At 38.1% G+C, this 16540-nt stretch overlaps 1 protein-coding gene and 1 pseudogene across 1 annotated transcript in view; one reads left to right on the forward strand and one right to left on the reverse strand.

The window, feature by feature from the left end:
* Positions 1–16540, forward strand: part of TENM3 (teneurin transmembrane protein 3) — a 1044221-nt gene that overhangs the window by 148973 nt on the left and 878708 nt on the right. The gene's annotated exons all lie outside the window — the stretch shown is intronic.
* The window catches only part of LOC116481477 (cyclin-H-like), a 36493-nt pseudogene continuing 23048 nt past the window's right edge, over positions 3096–16540 (reverse strand).

The following is a 16540-nucleotide window of genomic DNA, read 5'->3' on the forward strand; positions in this document are numbered from 1 at the left end:
ACATTCTCATGTAACTCCAGGCAAAAATACAGAACAAGTGGGGTTCCACTCATGAACCCACACTCTGAACTTGTTTTGCATTGTTCTGCCCACTAAAATTATACACCTATGGAATAGACCTGAATGTTAATTATTATTATAATGTTAATGTTATGATAATATAGCTAATAAATTACAGTCATCTAAGACACATTTCAAAAATATACAGGCAGGCATCACTACTTCCACTTTCCCCTGCCCCCCCACCCCCACCATTCCTCTTAGGATGCATCCAGTATTTTGTGGTTTCCAAATTAGGTATCAATAAATGCAAAGATTTTTGCTTCTGCAATATCATCTGTGTAATATAAAATTCATTGACATTTATATTTGTGCTTTTATGAAGCTACTAATCCCAAATGAAATGTTCTCGTGAATATGCAAGGAAAATGCTTTTGTTAGTATTTGGTCGTGTTTCTACATTTGATTTGTATTTGGTTTTTAAATGATTAATCAGAATAGGAGAGCAAAGCTGTAGGTTAAAATGTTTTAGCAACACAAGACAGTCCCACACTATACAGAGCCATCCCAATATTTTACCAAAGCCTTTGAAATAATTTGTAATTTTCCTATCCATTTAAAATATGTATATTTTAGAGAACTATACACTTAGCAAAGCATTTTTATTGCTCATAAAACTACCAATAAACAAACATCAAACATAAAATGTTGTATTTTATATGTAGGAGGGAAAAAACAGGCTTGGTTAATCCTGTCTACATTTTTGAGAAGTTGAAAAAAAAATCGAGTTCTAGCAGGTAAGAAGAAAACACAGTTTTAAAACTAAACACCTGCAAAGAGAATGTCACCAACTATGAGCTTCTCATGTTTTTGGATATGGAGCTGGTCTTCATTAATAGGATATGAGGCAATGATGATGTTACTAATTTCAGAGTTCCTAATGAAGCAGCAACACTACCCTTTAACTTAAGCCTATATTCTGGTCATCATTAGCAGTAATGATGTCATGAGTAATGGCACTTTCTACCGTAATTACGTGAGGGCTAGCGATAAAAGTAAGAGCATGAAGGTAGCTCTAATTCTCTCAGAACCTTGTGCCGTGGAGACCTACCTGTACTGCTCAGACTTCACACACAGAGATATTCTCATTTACAGGCCTGGCATGACTGGCTTCACCAAAATAGTTCTCCATTATTTGTTGGCAGCTGATAAACCCATCAAAAGGTAACCAATAAGTAAGAACTTATTTGAAGAGTGACATTATCTTACTACTGTCAGGGAGTATAAGCAAAACAGCCATCGATTTATCATATTTATAACGAGAAGAAGTGATTGAAAGTAGAACTTTTTCTTTTTTTAAGGTCAGAACCCTAATCCAAAGCTGCAGAAGATTTGATGTCTTGTAAATGGTCAGTTTTATCTGAGATCTGGTTAGGGGCTTTGCCAAGTCAAATTAGAACTTTCTCCAGCTTACGATAGAATGATATGTCAGAATTCACGGATGCCACAGAGTAGGTGTCTGAGCGTGATTTGCAACCAGTTATGGATGTCACTGGTTGTAATGCATGCATATTTATGCACACAGTGTGCAAACGGGGCTAATGTTTATAAACATGAAAAATATTAGAAAATTCATTAATTAGAGTCATTTGTACAATTCCACTGTCAACTTTAATCATTTGTTTCAATTGATGTCTCCTTTAGAAAGTCAATCCGCCATAGTTATTTATTTATTCAGCAAGAATCTTGTGTAGGGCTATCTTCTGCTTGACCTATAATGTTATCTCTAATAACATTCATTCATTTCATTCTAATAAGCAGGAGGTTAGGTTTAACACATTAACATATGCTGTTAAATTAATAAATACGTATTAACTGTTGGATTTCATTCCCTGTCAGTGGAAATAATGTGTTTGTATTGTATAAGTATGTGTCTATTGACTATTTTTTATCTTTTAGTGAGGGCCTAATCAAAATTAGTATTTTGGCAAATTTAAACATCTATAAAGGCTTAGGTCATTCCATGAGGCAAACAATAAGTTTCCTTCTGAATCAAACTATATAAGATATCCTAATTAACTTATCACTAGCTATTCCAGTAATAAACATTATCTCAGCATACACAGTTACACAGCAGTTCTAAGCACCCTCATTCAGTACACACTCGCGTTCCCAGTCTCGCAATTTTTCCATCTTTCCATCTTTTCTGTGCAACTTTCTATCTGGCTGATTTTTTTGGGGGGGACAGGATCTCGCTGTGTTGCCCAGGCTGGAGGGCAGTGGTGCAGTCATAGCTCACTGAAGTCTTGAACTCCCAGGCTCAAACAATCCTCCCTTCTCAGCCTCCTGAGTAGCTGGGACTGCAGGCATGCCACCACAATATCCAGCTAATTTTTTATTTTTTTTATAGAGACAAGGTCTCACTATGTGGCCAGAGTGGTCTCAAACTCCTGGCCTCAGGTGATCCTCCTGCCTTAGCCTCCCAAAGTGCTGGGATTACAAGTGTGAGCCACTGTACCCAGCCTGATTGTATTCTTTATATAAACCTTTCCCCTCCGCCATGCCCACCTCAAAGTTTATTTTAATTGTGTCTCCATTGGCAAAAGTATGTTATATACCCAAGCTTTCTTTGACTGTTTAAAGGTAGTTGTTTTTCTTCATAGAACAGACTCACTTCCTGACATTCCACCTGCTAATTGCTTTCTCTACTGTTATTCCTACTGTGTCTAAAATGTAAGCACTCTGTTTAAAGAGCATAGCCTTTAATAGGCTTTTCTCCCCACTCCACTTACTGTCAAGTTCTGAATCAAGGGAAAGTGGGTATCCACGGAAGAGAGCAGGCCTTGGGCTTCAGGACAGTGGGTGAGTGATTTGTTGGGAAGTGAATGAATAAATAGTCTTTTTCCTCCAATCTGAAAGCTAGAGAAATGTTCAAGATTTTTTTTTCATTTCTATAAAAATGACCTTAAGTAAGTCACTTAATCCTTCTAGACCTCCATTCTGTTGCCTATGAAATGAAAGTGTTGAATAAACTCATCATGATGGTCCCTTTTAAAATTAAAATTTGTGATTCTGAGATACCGTGCAAAGGATTTTTAAAAGAACCGAAAAGTTTTACTGAAGTTAAGAACAATGTTCTCAAAGACATCCTGGTATTTCTTGTAATTAAAATTTAGCATTTGCTCTTCTTCCTGAAAGGTGACAGCACCAGCTTTCCCCAGATGCATCTCAAAGCCAGGTGGGAAAATAATGAGTGTGAACCATCCGAAGCCGTAGTACACGCTAAATGCACGCACATGAGAAATGAGGATTCTCACAAAAAAATGGAGGCATGCATTGACCACTGGGGTGTATTTGATGAGAGTGGAAGACCAGGGCTTATGGCCTCCAGCTCCCTTCTCTTCGCTGCTACAGCAGTGGGCTTAGGTGTTCCAAAGGAATGCTGTCTCTCAGTAGACACCAGCTTACCAGGCCCTCGGCCAGCCCCTGCCCAGATGCTCCAGCTGTTCCTCCTCCACACAGCTGGGCTCTGATTAATCCCAGGAGGCCTTGCCTGGTAGAAAGAATCTGCAGCATCACAGACCTCTTACAGGGTGAGGGCCCAATTTAAACCCCAAGATATGTCTCCACACTGGGGGAGACCTTCTTCCTGGAAGTCATCTTTCAGAAATTGAAATTCTATTACCCACCTTGTGCATGCAGCCTTTGTTATCCATCCTAGCCCTGAAAAAGAACTCCTTCTTTTCACCCTGACATTCCCCTCCTGAAAAGGCTCGATTCCTCCATAGGGATTCACTCTAGCCCAATCGTTCCTTCTTCCCTTCAGCGGGCCAGCTCCAAAGCTGGCTATTTTTCACTAGTTCTGCCCCCAGATCTGTAGCCTAGCAGTTCAAACAAATTATTCAGCACATCAATTCAGCATTTCAAACATTATTTTGGCACAAATGAAGGGGTTAGTGGAATGGGTCTTATTAGCATCTTCTAATATTCAGCCCATTTTTTATCCATACCTCGTTGATTTTAGCTTTGACGGAGATATAAAGACATACTAAAGAGCATGAAATGTGTTATTAGTCAAAAGAAGAGCTCCTCCATCATTCTTGGCTAAGTGTATCCAGGAATACATTTACAAGTGACTATCCAATTAGTCTCTTCTGAACTAACTTCATACTAACTAAAAGGTAGAACATTGTTCCATTTTTAAACTTGGCATTCTTATGATACTGACTTTAAGTTAAAATTTAGAAGCATCTTAGTTTTCTTACAGCTTTGCAAGAACAAAATTCATAGCATTGATCTAAGATTTTGATTCAAAAAGCTTATCATCTACATCTAAATCTGAAAGTTAGAGATCACTGGAAATACTGAGCTTTATTTTCTTCAATTTCAAGTGTTTGAGGAAACACTATTGGGCAAAGACTGTTTTTATGCCGGCCAGTGATAGTGACACACTTGTGTAAACAATGTATTTATTAACTGTATTGATGTTGGCATCTTCTAATGCCTTCAGCATTATCTGATCAATAAATTTATTCATTCTTTCTTCCCCTCATTTTCTTTTCTTATTCTAAACTTATATGGTTATGCTTCCATCAGAAATGGGCTTAAAAGACTTGCTCTGCCCTTATTCACTCATTAAATATCAAAATCCTCACCAAAACTGCCATCGCATTAGAGCAGTGTCAGAGCCATATGACTCACCAACAATTCTGTTTCTCTATTTCTCTAACAACTGCAGTCAATGATGTAGGATCCATTAGAAATTCTTTCTTCATCTGCTGTAGGCTGATAAGATCAAGTAAAGCGGCTTTATTCACTTCATGCAATCCAACTTCATTGAAAAGAGAAAATGGAAAAGGATCAGTTCATACTAAAAATACTTTAGTGGTACTTCATTGCTTGTTTTTAAATATAATCTTTGAAAAAAACAGTAGTAGGTAAGTCAACACATCTGTAGCTACACACACACACACATCTTTGTGATATTTCTGTCAATGGATAATAAAATAGTTACCCAATTCCAGTGTTTTATTCTAGGTGTTTTTACTGTTTTGTTCTACATTTTTACTCATCTCTTCTATATTTATATCTAAAGCCTGTTCATGGTTTATACTTTCCACTGATTAAATTTCCTCTGATTATTAACATAAAGGAAAGGAAAGTGAAGGTGGTCTAAGACCCATCAACTTTGCTTATTCACATTTTCATGATCAGTAGAATATTCTCTGGTCCCACTGAAATGTATATTGCTATATGTTCTAATCAGCAAACTTGAACTCCTCCAACTCAATAAGCTTCCTGGCATTCATCTTTCTGAATTAAGATGTTTGAAGGTTTTCATATAACCCATTACTCTATCAGACCAGACCCCTTTCTAAATTTCTGTTGGGAAAATATTCTTTGTGGTAAATACCTCCTTTAATATTTTTCATCTGTCATGTGTATGTGATTCCAAGGGCCCAAACTTTCTGCTTGTAATAATATTTCAAAATTTTTACCATTAAATGCATTTCATTCACTATTTTTCAAAGTAAGTGGTATTTTGAAGATACTGCAATTACATCTTTTATTTTGTTGTTTACTGATTCTAAAAAAGAACATTCTGCTGAAATGATGAAGCAGTTGCTAAATTATAAGGTAGTCTTTAATGTATTATTTAACTTTTATTATTTAACAATTTGTAAAAAAAAAAAAAGCAACAATTTTACATTACCGTATTATTCATTGTAATGGAGATTTTTGTTTTCTACATTCTAAAATATTTATACTGAATATTTTCAAAGATTTAATCTAAAAATAATACCAATAATTTGGGCTAATGTTTTTTTTTTCCAGAGAAAAGAAGTAAAAATCATGTGATTTTTTATGTCACTTTTAACACTGTCTTCTTCTTTTAACAGTTTTTGAATATTTTGAACTGAATGTACTAGATTAATTAGAAGACCAGTTCTAGGTCCACATGTTATCTCAGAAGTTAAAAGTGAAAAATCTTGAGGTATATATTGTCTTTTTATCCTTAAGACTTAGGTAAAAGAATTTAATTTTGCTTTTATTTGCTTATAAATTTAAAAATTAAGGAGTATTTAAGAACTACAAGAATTAGAGAAACATAGAAAGAAAAATATTTGATACAGTATTTACAAAAAAGTGAAAGAAAACCAACAATTTTTAAACTAATTTTACCCAATTCTTTATGAGGGTTTTTTAAAATTTGTTTTGTTGTTTTGTTTTTTGTTTTGTTTTGTTTTGTTTTTTGTTTTTTGAGTTTTTTTTTTGAGACAGAGTCTCTCTCTGTCACTAGGCTGGAGTGCAGTGGCAGGATCTCAGCTCACTGAAACCTCTGCCTCCCGGGTTCAAGCAATTCTCCTGCCTCAGCCTCCTGAGTAGCTGGGACTACAGGCATGCACCACCACACCCAGCTGATTTTTGTATTTTTAGTAGAGACGGGGTTTCACCATGTTGGCCAGGATGGTCTCAATCTCTTGACCTCATGATCCTCCTGCCTCAGCCTCCCAAAGTGGTGGGATTACAAGCTATGTGTTTTGTATAGGATCCTAACAGTATTTTTATCAACTACCGTGAATAGTTTATTCTTGAAGTAAACCTAATTTTTTCCCACTGGCCTTTTTTCTTGATTTTTAAAACTTTTAGGACAAATTTTTTAACCTTTCATTTTATATTGGTTGTAGTATTTATTGCTATAATTAATTTAGCAGAGAGATGTTCTCACACACTCATAAATTCATGAAAATAACAACTTCTATGCTGAAATTTTTCACACTTCATCACAGCCCAAATATGAGTTTATCTTCAAAATTTGAGGAAGATCTTAAATCTTCATTGATTTATGAGAACATTTTAAAGGCATCCTGATTGCCAATGCCAAAAATATTTTGGCTTCTTAGATTAATTTAGCTTCAAAAATAGCTTAACTTACTCTTCAAATTTAGTGGAAAAACTTTTTCCATTAAGAGTTTTAATTAAGTAAAAAAAATGTGTCATTTTTAATCACTTTACCTGGTTATCATCATTCAAAATTTCACAAAAACTTAAAGGAAAGTAAATAAATTTTGACTCTAGATGTATTAAAATAATATTAGTTGAAAATCAGTGTATTCTTTCACATATCATATGTAAATATGGTCCAATACCAAACATTCAGCAGTTCCAATATGTATATTTGTTGTTTGTTTCCCATTTAAGCTATACCTATATATATATCTCCAGTTCACAACAGACATATCTAGAGATTTAGAATTTCAGTCTCGACTTGAAACTGACCCTCTTGCAATATACTCTTGAAGTCTCCAAGCCCCTTGAGTCCTCTTTTTCCTTCAGTGCAATTCAATAAATTCAATTCCACAAGCATTAATTGGGCCTCTGCTCTGTGTAAAGCACTCAGTGTGAAGTGCAACAAAGAATAGGCTTCCGTCTTTCTCCTCCGTGATTTCACCACAGGAGAAACCTGCTCCCTCCCTTTCCCCCGGAGCACCAGAGCTGCCAGTAGTATCATTGAGAACAGAATTATAACATCTGGATATTGCTAGTTTCTTTATTCTCTCTCAAGTGGCAAATCAGTTCAATGAGAGGCATCTATTGCTGCCTGAGTTTTTGTGCACCTGCCTACGTGTGCACACACTCCCACTTCCATCATTTTCTCCAAGGCAAGTAGACTTCCATATTTTTAACTTTCTTTCAGATTGGAGCCCAATTTTTAGGTACAGAGAGGAAACCAATGATGCTGACCTGCAGCAAACCTTCTCAATGATCAAGAGACAAGAAGAATTTGACACTAAGCTTCCTCCCCAAAATCATAGCCCTTCTATAACTAAGAAACTTCTAATGGTGTGAGGGGCCCCACGTAATTCTACCTCTGTACCAAAAAAAAATATATGAGCCTGTCTGTCATGATGAATCAAAATGCTGGATGGAATCACATGGCCAAAGTCACCTGGTGATGTCACTCATGGAGTGACCATATCCACTACTCACACCACCCTAGTAAGGATCTTGAAATAAATTTTGCAGTTCCTCTGCCACAAGGGAAAAACCCAACCAAAACCAAGCCTCCAGCCTGTCCTCTGGGGCTACCCAGAATGGGACCCACCTTTGAGGCTAAATTCAATATTTGATCTCCCAAATGAAAGGAAAAGGCATCAGTGTTGGCCAAAACAGTTCTTTAGATGAGCCTCTGATCCTGCCTACAAGAATTATTTTAGAGATTTCCAATGGAAATTACTCAATATGTCGTGACAGTCTATGAGCTTTATGATCTTTCTTCCATGGCATGTGCTCTATAATATTTGCAGATATTTACTGAAAATACTCACAGCTGAAAGCCCCTAAAACACCCCTCACATCAGCACACACATTTCCACTTTCTTTCCAGCTGCCCGCTATATTTAAAATCACAGAATTTCACCGCAATGTTTTCCCACTTTTGGATCTTGTTTAGTGTAAAGTTATGGATTAAAATATAAAATACCAGCAAAAATACCGGGTATATCAGAGTCTTCAAATTATTATTATATAGTAAATTTTTATGTTTTTATCAAGTTTTCACATCCTTCGTTCCCCCCAAAAAAAACTGCAAAAGGATTATTTAGTAAGTTCTTTTTCCCCTCTTCTGTAATGGGAATTTTCACTCATATGACTTAGATAATATGTAACAAAGAAGTACATTACAGGACTGGATAGTGTTAATCGAATTAGAGCCATATGATGCCAGACAGAAACGTATGGCTTTGCATAAAAATCTGGAAGTCCATATGTTCTCAATAAAGAGGTAAATGCATGTGCATGTGAGCATACACACACACACACACACACACACACACACACACACACACACAAAATTTGGAGATAGGTATATTTGTGTATCTTAAAGGAGCCAAAAAAAAAAAACCCTATTAAAAGAGCAGAAAATTTGTTTAAGTTCCATGTATATTCTGGATATTAGACCTTTATCAGATGGGTAGATTGCAAAAATGTTCTCCCATTCCATAGGTTGCCTGTTCACTCTGATGATAGTTTCTTTTGCTGTGCGGAAGCTCTTTAGCTTAATTAGATCCCATTTGTCAATTTTGACTTTTTTTGTAATTGCTTTTGGTGTTTTAGTCATGAAGTCTTTGCCCCAAAGGATTATAAATCATTCTACTATAAAGACACATGCACACATATGTTTATTGCAGCACTGTTTGCAATAGCTAAGACTTGGAACCAACCCAAATGCCCATCAATGATAGACTGGATAAAGAAAATGTGGCACATATACATCATAGAATGCTATGCAGCCATAAAAAAGAATGAATTCATGTCCTTTGCAGGGACATGGATGAAGCTGGAAGCCATCATACTCAGCAAACTAACACAGGAACAGAAAACCAAACACCACTTGTTCTCACTCATAAGTAGAAATTGAACAATGAGAACACAGGGAGGGGAACATTACATACCAGGGCCTGTCAGGGAGTGGGGGGCAAGGTGAGGGAGAGCATTAGGATAAATACCTAATGCATGTTATCCAGACACACACACATTTAGATATTCAAAGCATGTGCTCTTGGAAAACAGGAAGCTTTTTCACATGATACTGAGTGATGAGGTGAAGATTAACTGAAAGTAGCATTCATTGTAGAATATTTAAGAACATTGTGTTTTACAATCGGTATTGATTTCAGCATCACCTGTATGAATATAACTTTTTAATTTTAAGTTTGGGGAAAAATGCTTCTATTCTTTCACAGTTTGATCGCTTTATCCCATGAGTGGTTTCCTACTGAGGAAAAGAGAAGGCTTTAATTTACTTAACAAATAGTCACTGGATGCGCCACCTAGTACTAGGGATCCTATTCACCACACTCTCTTAAGGAAGCATCTATATTGCTTTAAAATCTACTTAATTTCTGATTTTAAAAAAGCGCTCAATTTCTGAATTAGTTTTTATGTATGTATATATATTTGCTATAGATTGTTCAACTCTTCCACCAATTTGAAGAAAAAAACAACCCGGGAGGAAGGAACATTTACCTTCTCACTCTGCAGTTGAACAGTGTCTAGAATTGTATTATGCATACAGAAAGTGCTCTGTAAGAGTCTGAATTTCTAAGAAACAAGTTCAACAGCTGATGCCTGTGACTGTTCCTGTCCCCTCCTTTTCTTGGCTAGAGATAGGAGTGACTGGTAGCAATTCCAGCTTCATTAGGTGATACTCACCTCTGGCCCAGCCTGTCATCTCTCCAACAGAACACATCATCCCTAATCAACTCAAACCAATTACTGTGTGACTTTGGGTAATTAACCTCCCTGTGTCTCAGTCTCAACTTCTGTAAAGTGCAGGACTTGCAAAATATTGCTGCTAAGGTCCTTCCATACCTAAAACACCTTTGGTCTAAAAATACATCACCTTGGAAAGCAAGCTTCCTTCCTTGCAAGTCAAGATTTGAATGCAACCTGGGGCCCCGAGGAGGGACCCTCCTGGTTCTACCCCTACTGTGCTGGCTACACCTTCTCATCTGACTGATGCGTCCTCATTCTGGGCCTGACTAAGTGTGTGACCCAGGGCTCAATCCTCTTGCCTCTTCTTTTTCATTCTGCACTTGAGTCTTTGATGAGTTCAACTCCATGGCTTTAGATGTTGTCTCTATAAAACAATGATTTCCATTTATATCTCTAGCCCCAGCCTCTCCCTTGAACTCCAGATGTGTATATAACTGTCCATTCAACATCTCCTCTTGGATGTTCTCATCTAAAACTTAAGATGAAAACTGAGCTCTTGATATCCACTTCCATATTTACTGCAAAAACTTGATACTCTTAAGTATCAAGATCTCTTCCGAAGCCTGCAGCCCCAGAGCGTCCCCACGATCTGACTGTTTCACATCCTCCACCGCCACCACCTTTGGATGCAAGCCACTATCAGTCCTCATGTGATCTACGGAGGATCTAACATCCTCCTGACTCTCTCCTGCTTCTTCTCTTTCTTCCCCAGAGCCTATGACCCAGGTAGCAGCCTTTTAGAACCAAGCGGATCATGTAACTTACAAGATTAAAATATTCTAAGGATAAGCACTTGAGGTGATAGATGCCGCAATCACTCTGATTTGATCATTGTCCATTGTATGCCTGTATCAAAACATCACACGTACCCCATAATTATATAAAACTAGTATGTTCCCATACAAATTAAAAATAAAAAAATTCAAAAAACAATTCCAAGGATTTCTGATCACAATTAAAATCTAGGTGTTTATGGCCTACAAGGCCTAAAGGGATGTGACCCCTGGAAAACTCTCAGGTCTCTGTCACTCATTCACTGACCTCTTTGTCACTGTTCACAACACTGTGTCCTGGCTGCCAGCCATGTCCCTCCCTCAAATGCTCCATGATTCTCTCTTTCACTGCATCCAGGTCCCTGCTGGAGAACCATCTCTTTGTTCCAAGCTATATAAAATAGTGATATGGTTTGGCTTTGTGTCCCCACCCAAATCTCATCTTATAGCTCCCATAATTCCCATGATGTGGGAGGGACCACGTGGGAGATGATTGAATCATGGAGGGGGTGGGTCTTTTCCCATGCTGTTCTCGTGATAGTGAATGGGTCTCACGAACTCTGATAGTTTTGAAAATGGGAGTTTCCCTGCACAAGCTCTCTTTGCCTGCCGCCATCCATGTAAGATGTGACTTGCTCCTCCCTTACCTTCTGCCTTGATTGTGAGGCCTCCCCAGCCACATGGAACTATAAGTCAAATAAGTCTTTCTTTTGTAAATTGCCCAGTCTCAGGTATGTCTTTATCAGCAGTGTGAAAACAGACTAATACAGATAGTACATGCTCCTGTGTTTTCTCTATTCTTCTGCCTTGCCTTATTTTTTACAGCACATATTGTTCCTGGCATAATTATATATATTTGAGTACGTATTTCTTATCTCCTTCACTTACTGGTGGTAAGCCTTCATAAGAGCAGATTTGCTTTGTTTACAACATAGATACCAAGTATCTACAACAGTGCCAGACACATAGTAGGCATCTAACAAATATGTATTAGACCATGACTCACAGCCTTGATTCATGAGTTCCAGCTGCTGGGCAAATCTAACCTGGGCTGCTGAGATGACCCCATGGAAGAGCTCAGTTCTGAAGGATTTCCTAACGTCACACATGATAAGGATAGTAACAACACGTGCCCACTATATTGCAGATAATGAGCTGAGCTTTTTTTTTTTTTTCTGGCTTTTTTGAAGATGTTTTCTTTTACATGAACTACTATGAAAGAAAAAAATTAGATAACAAATAGAAATGTTTAACGTTTTGATGTTTTCTTACGATATACTATGTATTTATTTATTCATTCATTCTGTCACCCAGGCTGGAGTGCAGTGGCACAACCACAGCTCACCTTCAAAGCCTGGTATGCTTCCTAATCTCTTGATTAGTTAGCACTGACAAGTCAACTTGAAATGGCTAGAGAGAGTCTACCAGGTCATCATCAGTCTATTCTTCCTCCTCATGTCTGGATTTCTTTGAGACATCATCATTATCTTCACAGCCTTTCCTCTTCTTCATAATTACATTAAGTGCAAGCTCAGCAGAATGACATTGCTCCAACTTCGGTTTCAGAACAGCATCTTCTTCAGATCTGGGTGGTACATAGTTTTTTACTCAATTTCTCATGCTTTTCATTATATCTAGTAACTGTGACAAGCAAGTTCTGTTCTCTCTCAACATCAGACTGTCCAATAAATAACTTTCCATAGTAATTCCAGCCCTGAAGGCACTAGATAAAATGGCAGGCAGGGCAATTTGGGAAGGTGTGTATAAATGGTAAGCAGCCACCAATGTGATTCTATTAAGAAGTTCATCATCTGTTTTCCTCAAAATGTCTGGATTCTCCAGCATTGCATAGTAAGTCTTTAAATCAGTGAGGAAGCACTCCAGTGGTCTGTAGGGGTTGTGGACAGTCAGATGGAAATTGAAGTTGCTGTGTAAAATGTAGTTCATATTCCAAACTCTGTTCAAGTGTCTCCTCCTGTACAAGGGAACTCTCCCGAAGGTTTCCAACAAAGTGGGGACTAGATACATTCAGTTTATCTACTTTGTAGGCCAAAAATGCACATGTGAGCATTATTATCCAGGAGTGATAGTTATTACTTACTTACCTTACTTAATCTTCAAGAAAAAGCTACCTCAGATTCTCCTTTTGAGATGAGAAACCAGAAGGGTGGGCTTCACAGTTAAGAAGTAAGTGATGAAGCACAGACTGTGTGCTCCTAAGTTTCTCGCTTTAAAACAGAGCACAAACTCAAATGCCAACAGGGCCAAGCCATATTGAAAATGAGGGCTACAGATTGGGAATCATCCAATGGCCTTTCTTGCTTTTTCTTGTTTCTTGGTTTTGTTTTTGTTTAGAGATGAGTCTTGCTATGTTGCCCAGACTGGACTGGAACTCCTGGGCCCAAGCGATCCTCTCGCTTCTGCCTCCCGAGTAGCTGGGACTACAGGCATGTGCCACCACTATACTAGGCTTCTTCATGCTTTCTTTGGTCAACTCATTTTTTTATTTTTTTATTTTTTGAGATGGAGTCTCACTCTGTCACGTAGGCTGGAGTGCCTGGCACAATCTTGGCTCACTGCAACCTCCACCTCATGGGTTCAAGCGATTCTCCTGCCTCAGCCTCCCCAGTAGCTGGGATTACAGGCACCCACCACCACACCCAGCACACAGCACCACACTCTATTTTTAGTAGAGATGGGGTTTCACCACGTTGGCCAGGCTGGTCTCGAACTCCTGACCTCAGGTGATTCGCCTGCCTCTGCGCCCAGCCAGTCAACTCACTTTTAATAGAAATCAGAGTGCAGATAGGTATTTCTCTGTCATTAAAAAAAAGTGGCAGTCACTAATTCATGATAATGCTTCAAAGTAGGGGTGCAACAGGGAGCCAGGAGGACTGTGGCAAGTTGGAGTGTGTGGGCAAATCCTGAAGGGGAAGCTCCCACGTGTCCCTAACCAGTTGCTGCCATGAAGTAAGAATAACCCAGAGCAGCCAAATCTTCCACTTCCTCAAAAGAAACTAGAAATTCAGATTTTTCTATGAAATCTCCCAAGGTTTTCAATGTTAGGTAAACACGGACAAGCACTAGAGACCATACAAGGCTAGTCTGCAGGCCAGGACACAGAGGCATGTCAGCCCACAGACACCCTGGTTGTCAATCCTGGCCAGAGTCCCGTGCTGGGTATTACAGTGAAGGGATGAGACGTGGAGAAGGGAAGAGGGAGAGAAGGTGACATGAGAGACAACTCAGAGATACATCATAAGGAAGGAAGGAAAGGCAAACACAAGACAATGCCATTTCCCTGTGAGATCATTACCTCCACAAGCTCTCAGAGGAGGGAGAATTACGCCCATCTGGGGCGGCCAACGCAGGAATCATAGAGCAAGTGGGATCTGAGCACATCCTGAGCGAGGCCAACTGCTTGAATGAGTAGAAAGGTACCCCCGTGTTTCAAGATTCAGACGAAACAATGAACGTGTCATGTTCTGAAATGCATGAGACACGCTACACATTTAAAGAAGTATTTACTATTTACAAACTAGAACCGGCATCATACATGAAGTTTATATTGTCTATTTCTTGCACGTAAGGGTTCGTTACCATCTTATTAAGACAAGATGTATTTTTGACTAGAGTGCTAAAGCTATACAAGTTCTATTTTTAAATCAAATGGTCGTATGTTTATATTTCATACCTGGGAGTGCAAGTCACTGTATTTGAATTATTCCATCCTTTCTTCCTTTGCATTTATTTATAGTTTCTTTGCTGAAAAAAAATCAGTTAATTCTTAGGTTGTTAGTTCCATAAAGGCAGTTTTGAAAATTCAATGTGCCCATATATTTTAAAGTGACTTTCAATAATTAGGGACTGATTCGAAATGTCTAGTAGTGACAGTTTCTCTTTGGCTTTCGGTAACCTTTCTGTCCTCAGTCTGGCAGCTGAAGGTTTTTGGTTTGTGGCTTTTAAAGTGGTGTTAAGGGACATATTTCTACCTGAGAACACAGCTGTCCACTCACACATAGCCCAACTACACTGTGCTCATGCAATTATACATTCAATAATAATTTAATTTTAAAATATTTAAATTTAATATTTACATTCCATATTGGGTGATACATTTTAAAGACAGCAATTTTCTGATGAATGTTTTTAATTTTAAGCACTCTAATATAAGGAATAATAAAAATGACATTTTAGACTATTCTGAATTTAGGAGCATAAATAGAGAAATTCGGGGTCCAGTTTTCAAGAATAGATGCTAACAGAATAAACAAAATTAAACCTGTCATTATGTAAAATTTTTATTCGCCCTGCGCATGATATTTTAATATGCATTTTATGGCATTTGTAGGAAGTTTAATTTTTCATTTGGAGTAAAAGATAGTGTTACACAGTATAGGTGATAAATCAGGTTATCATAGTTATGTGTATGACCCTTAAAAGGTGAACACACTAAATATACCTCAAAGACACAGCCATTAACCTTAAAGTGGATTGCAGATTTGACCTGTGGGAAAAAGAAGTGCAAGCAAGGTGTAGAGGTTTTTATTAATACTCCCACTGTTTGGCTATAGGTATTAGAATATTTGAACATAACATTTATAGGCTAGCTCCATAGAGTCTCCTGGAAATCTTCATTTCACTGGTTTTGCAACTTGACTTCTGCCTTCCCTTGCTGAATTCATTTCTTACTGTCATACTACTGGCACCTAGAAGAATTTATCTCGGCTATTTTAAGAAGCCTTCAGCTAACTGTTTTCCCTACACACCTTATCAATTCCCACTTGTGTATCTTCACTCCTGTCATTAAGACAATAAACAATGGAGTGAGTCAGATGATGGGAATTTAAATTCCAGTTCTGCTATCATTTAGCCCTGTGTCTTTGTGCAAATTATTTAATCTCTGTGATTTTGAATATCTTTATTCATAAAATAAACACCTTCTATGGTATTGTGGGGACTAAATCAGGTGGGTCTATTCCCCACATCTTGACCACAGAATGTTTGTTGCCACAGATGAAGCCCCATACTGAAATGGGCTGATTAGAAACACAGTCCCTGTTCAGCTCATCTAGCTCACCTTGGGCAAATCATCAGAATTCCCTAGGTCCAGCCGCCTCACCCAACAACTCAGGGGGCAGACATGGTGACTCAGCCCGGCTGCTGTTCTTCCAGATCCACATGCTCATTGCCTCAGCACAGCTGGGGAGAATTTCCCCACCCACATCATACTATATTTGTTCATGTATTATCCAGTAATGATTTTTTAGATTTTAAAAAGCAATATGATGCAATGAACAAGAGCTGCCTTCCAATCCTTTTATGCCTACACGCTAGGTGTTCGCGGGCAAAGGAAACAGCAGGTACTTGATAAAAGCTGATTACATACTCTCCCCAATACGGTGTATAGCATTAACCTATGCAATACCAAATCACTACAAGCAGCACATCTTCTAGACTTAATTTTTCTTTGAGTCTATGACTGAATG

The sequence above is a fragment of the Hylobates moloch genome, unplaced genomic scaffold (genome assembly GCF_009828535.3).
Source record: "Hylobates moloch isolate HMO894 unplaced genomic scaffold, HMol_V3 SCAFFOLD_3, whole genome shotgun sequence".
NCBI lineage: Eukaryota > Metazoa > Chordata > Mammalia > Primates > Hylobatidae > Hylobates > Hylobates moloch.